This window comes from Manis javanica, chromosome 14 (assembly GCF_040802235.1).
Source record: "Manis javanica isolate MJ-LG chromosome 14, MJ_LKY, whole genome shotgun sequence".
NCBI lineage: Eukaryota > Metazoa > Chordata > Mammalia > Pholidota > Manidae > Manis > Manis javanica.
In genome coordinates this window covers 53,377,177-53,383,176 of record NC_133169.1, presented here as the reverse complement: position 1 = coordinate 53,383,176, position 6,000 = coordinate 53,377,177, and positions in this window count along the sequence as shown.

Genomic DNA, 6,000 nt, shown 5'->3' with positions numbered 1-6,000 from the left:
GAACTGTATATATTGGGTAAAGTAAAGGGTATCATTAAGATTAATTTCACCCCCTTTACTTTTCAAAAATGTGGCTACTAGAAAAATCTAAATTACAAATGTGGATCATATTATATTTCTTTTCAATAGCAGTGATCTGTAGGACGGGTAAAAAAAACAAGTAATTAAAAGGGGTTGCAAATGAAAGGAACAGGAAGGAAGGTGGTCTGTGCATTTTCACTTTTCTAAGATAGAAACTATTGAATTGGGGCTTATTAATATTTTAGGAGACAAGTGAAAGAGAAAATTAAAATAAAGAAGCTTTTCAGAATGAATTCAGATTGGTGCTTAGCTCTCTGAAAACTCTGCAGCTCACTGGCCCATCATAAACTATTACTCCTTAAAAAGAAAAAAAGAAATCCTCACATCATGAAGAGTGCCTCTTCATTTGTGAAAGCTTCCTTGGGTGTTTCTGTTAGGTTGAAGAGACCGTCATGAGAGCACAGTGAGAATGGAAGCAGAAGTTTGAATTCTGATATGGTCACCCATGCGCCCACGGAAGTGACATTTCATAAGTGACAGCAGGAGTCTCTTTCTCACCTCAAAGTGCAGGAGTGGTTTGGATGAGTGGACCATCTCTTGCTAAATCTATAGGAAACAAAAGGGGAATGGGTGCTGGTCTTAAACAAATGAACTACTTTCTTGAAACTTTTTATTAAAGAGAATTCCAAATCTACCCAAAGGTAATCACCCAGTCCAACCGTCACCAATACCTGGTCAATCAGGCCCGCACACATTGCCATCCACCGAGTGCCACCCTCAATCTCACATTATTTGAATTCCAGACAGCATACCAGTTCATCTACAAACAGTTCCATATTTATTTCTGAATTCTTATAAAATATAAGCACAATATCATCATCATGCCTAAAAAAAGGAATGAATAATTCCTTGGTAGCATCAAATATCCAGTTAGTGTAAATAAAAATTAACTACAACATTTTCAAGTCTATTAACTAAAGGTAGATTTATATTTGGCTCTAAAACACATAGTCTCATAATGTGCTCCAAATAATTACCTTTTTATATTTCAGTACATGAATTCTATCATCCCTTCATGTGCTGATTTCTGAGGAAATAAAAATATAATTAAATAGTTATCTTATGACATCTATATGCTTAATTTCATATTAAGATCCCTCTAGCTATTTACTGGCAATGTCAAAAAATATTTTATAACACAATCTTCCCCTTAGAAACAAAGGGAATTACATTATGATTATTAACCACTAGATGCCACAGTTGCTTCAGGCAAATGAAATCAACTTAGCCTTGGTCTGTCAGGAAAAAAATGATAACATTCTAAATATCACAGTGAAATACTAGCCCTAAGTATCAGTACTAAGCCTGAACTTGTAACAGAAGCATATACTGAACCATGTAATTTAAATATCTACCTTTAACTTTCCTAACTGATCAAACTATGATATCCTCCCCTTGAAACTCATTTGTCCCTTTTCTGTGATATTCAAGTTATTGCTAATTCTTTCCAATCCACTCAAACCCTCCGTGTAGCACCTTCAGAGCTGTCTACCCTATGGCTCTTTCTAAGTGTATCAGACTCGGTTGACAGGGTGGTTAATGTCATTTGCAAAGCCAGGGACACACCCCTTCCAGAGCTGTTTCCATGTGCATCCAGCTGATTCCTTCTGCTCTGATAGCCTCTGCTCAGGGAAGGTGGCTAATGACTCAGTGCAACACTATGTACCACATACTTGAAAGTGTCACAGGATTTAGAGAGGACAGGGAGCCTGTTTTGCACCTTTGTCTAGAAATTATTATAACTCTTAAAGTTTTTGCTGTTTTTCTTGAAGTCCACTACTGAGGTGCTTCATAAAGAGATTTTATCAGGTGGTTCACAGGTATCTGTTGAAACATTCCTGTTTGGATAAGAACAGCAATCTTATGAGAAATTTTTAGGAGGTGATTATTAGAATCACCTACCTTTCTGTATTCACTCTTTTGATACAGTATACAGATCTGGCCATATTTTAGTATGCATTTGTTACATTTGTTTTTTCTTCAGTTACCATTTCCATTCAAACTTTTTCCCTTAACACTCTTCATCCCAAAAATGTTTTTTTTCTTAAATTCTTTCTAGAACGTGTTTAGTTTTTTCTTTAATAAAAATCTTAGTCCTCAGTAGAGATTTAGAGATTTCCCAGAAAATTATCTACCTAAAATTTATGTATCTTCAAAAGTGAGTATGAGAAAATCACTTCCCTGACTTTGGGAAAGACCAACAAGTAACTAGAGGGATCTCAATAAATATGAAATTGAACTCCTATAAAAAATTTTTCCAACACCTCTGTTTGTCACAAATTTGGGAAAGTTGCAGATACATGAGAAGAATATCCCCCCACATAGAAAAGACAAATATCCTTTTCTCCTCTACTGAAATGATGGGGTCTCTTTAGTAATGCTTTCAATGCTTTCCCTGATGCTACTTGTCCCCTGCCCCTCTAGATTTATTTTCCCAGAGGAGCTGGAGTGGTCCCTGTAAGATGTAAATAAAGAGTACAACACACCACTGTACTCAACACCTTCATTGTTGCTCAGAATAAAAACCAAAATCTTGACAAATGTTTTCAAGGATCAAAACATGCACTGGCCAATAGGGCGGGCGCCAGTCACATGTGTCGATTGAACATCTGAAATGAGGCGAGTCTGAAAGGAGATGTGCTGTAAGTATAAAGTACGTACTAAGATTTAGAAAACTTAGTACCAATAAAAAAATATGTATATTTTCTTAGTAATCATTTTACATTGATTACCTACTGCAGTGATATCTTAGACATAGGGCATTGAATAAAATGTATTGTTGACATTTATTTAACCCGTTTTTTTTTTTCTATGTGCCTACAAGAAAAAATTTACGTTACATGTCTTGCATTTATGGCTCACATTACACTTCTCTTGGACAGCACTGGCCTAAATGACAAGCCATCAGCTCCCTCCCATTTCCAGCTCATATCCACCTCTTTGCTGTTCATCAATACACCATGTAGACCTTGAGCCTTTGTGTTGGCTATTCCCTCTTCCTGGAAAGTCTTCCCTCAGATATCCTCTGGTTGATTTCCTTACTTTCTTCTGTTCTCTGCTAAAATTATCAGAAACAACTGTGACTAATCAATTTTTTTCCCAAACATATCTGTGTATTTATTTGTGATGCAAAGTTGCTAGCTGACCCCTTATGCACCTCCTTGGTTCATATGTTTTTCTTTCTCCCTCCCTCCTTCTTTCTATTGAACTATAATGGATATACTATATCCTTTGATTTTCAGGTATACCAATCAATTAAAAATGGCCTCATTCAACACATGGACCCACCCACTACCTCTGTTTTTCAAAACAGCTATTCACTGACATAGTACATGTCCTGTGTGTGTACATCCAGTCTCTCCACAGTAGGCAATAACCCCTTGAAGTCAGGAAGTTCCTCTGTTTTGTTTACTTCTATTCCTCTAGAATAGTGTCTGGTTTAATGGAGATGCTAAATACCTAATAAATATTTATTGAATAAATGAAAGGATGAGATATCATTAAAAATATGTAAGGTGATATCTAAGTGATTTTATCATGAAGGACTGGAAAAATGGGAAGAACTAATTATCTCCTGAGGGCCTACAATGAACTAGACACTGTACTTAGTTACATACAATGTCTTAATAAATCCTCACAAAAACGTATTAGCAGATGAGAAATCTCAAGCTCAGATCATTTAAATAACTTTTCCTAGGTCACTTAGCCAGTATGGAACATCATTTCAATACTTGTCTTTATACTTCAATGTCTCCAACTGCCTCCCCTGACTCCCAGGCTACATTAGATGCACTTGTAAATACTGTCCCAGCATTTCCCCTTTGTATCATTTGTTACCCCTGTAATTCCCTTTGTAATGTGATGTTTAATGTGTCTCTACTGCACTGTAAACTTTTTGATAGGTGGCAATGAGTATCTTGCTGACATTTCCATGTCCAGAGCCTTCCACCTTGTTTAATGCTAAATTTTTAATACATATTTGTTGAATAAATGAATGAATGAAGTTAACTTTATCCCCAAATACTAGTAAGAGTTGATGACTGGGTTATTTGTGCCCAATGAGAACTAACGATTTTGTAGACCAACTACATGAATGGCAGCCATTAGCATGAAACCTGGCTGGATATCACAGGGAGGTGTATGCTGGTGCATAGGTAGACTATTTGTTCCTCACAACTGACCCTAGTTAGGGATTTCCTCTGAAAATGTGCTGTCCAATACGGCAGCCCCCTAGGCATATGGGACCCTTTAAATCAAAATTAACTAAAATTAAATACAATTGAAGAGTCATTTCCTCCATCATACTAGCCACATTTCAAGTGTTCAGTAATCATATGTGGCTAGTGGCTGCCTTACTGGACAGCACAGATACAGAAAATTTCCATTACAGGAAGAGTGCTACTCAATAGCACTAGGCTATTGAATCGCACTATTATAGAAAGTTTAAAATGTCCCTGGGAAAGATGTATTTTTAAATCAGAAGGTGCCTGTTTGATTAGTTTGGTATTCTAACTAAAATTAAACTTTGAGAAAGAGTCCTATAATCTGTATTCCCAAGTGTTTCTGGGCAAGAACTAGACATGGAAAAGGAGCTTCACTGTCCAGCCGATGAAACATTTCGTCAGAAGTGCTCATGCCCAGCCAGTGACTGGTGTGGAAAGAACCACTCTTCCCAGCGCCCTGGGCAGGCCTACTGTTCCAGGGACGCTGCCAGCCCCTTGCTGGATCAAGCTCTGTGTCTAATGCCATTCAATACCATCTCTTTGCTTTTGATGGACAAAACAGAAGACTGGAATTTGAAGAAGAGGAAAGGGTTTGGCATTCCAAATGCACCTCGGACGATAGTTACACCCACATCTTCTAGAGAGAAAGTTTTAAAATGTGCCTTTCCTCAAAATGTCACATGTCCTCAGGTAATTTCTTCATCAGCTAACTTTTAATGATTTTGGCCAATACAGTTTAGCTTGTTTTGAGGTTCTGTGGTGGGAGGTTCTTCCTCCCTAATTGGAGAGGTAAAACATTTCCTGACATTGCCTTAGAAAATGGTCTATAGACAAGAATAAACATTATATTCTCTTTTATTTTCTGATTAAGTTCACTTATTTGGGGCAGGGGCGGTATAAGAATTGTCTTTGAATCTTGTATTGGCTCTAAAATGTGTTCCCTCTCCTCCTCCCCCATCTGAGTCTTACTGAGCCAGACTCCACCAGGAGTGAGCACAGTTCATGGTGTTCACTTCTGGACAGCGGACCAGGAGGAGGAGGCCTGTAGGCAGGTGGGGAGCAGGAATTCATGTTCTCGGGGGACTGAGCTCCCTCTCACCGTGATCTGCCCAGCCCTTCAGCGTGGTACTTGCAATTCCCCCGAGCTTTTTTTAGGAGGGACCCCAGGCGGCAGTGGTGCTTCTGTGTAGGGCTGGAGAGGAGCGGCTAAGGATGCAGGTCGGGGCTGGGAGTTAGTCCGGCAGGCAGGAGAGGTGCTAGGCTGGGACAGGGTTTTCTGCGCGCCGAGCAGGACACGTTGTGGAGAGAGAAGACGGGGAGCCCAGTGAAAAGCACGCAGAAGGCGAGGCGCGGAGCACGGCGGCCCTGGGCGGGGAGGAACGGGGAAGGGTCACGCCGGGACGGGACGGGCTGTGGGCCGGGGCCGGCGAGCGCGGCCGGAGGTGCGGGCGCTTGCAGGGCGCGGGACCCGAGCTCCGCGGTGAGGTCAGAGCGGCCGAAGGGCAGCGCTTCCCCCGGACGCGGTGTTGGGAGGCTGGCGGAGGGGCGGGACGGGACGGGAAATGGGACGGGGAGCCGGGGCCGTGGGAGGAGGGACGAGGGGGCGTCGGCGCGGGAAGCCGGAGGCGGCCCGACCGGGCTCGCTTCCTTCCGGAGAGGCGACCGGCTCTGCACCGGGGCGCGGGCGGGGGGCGTC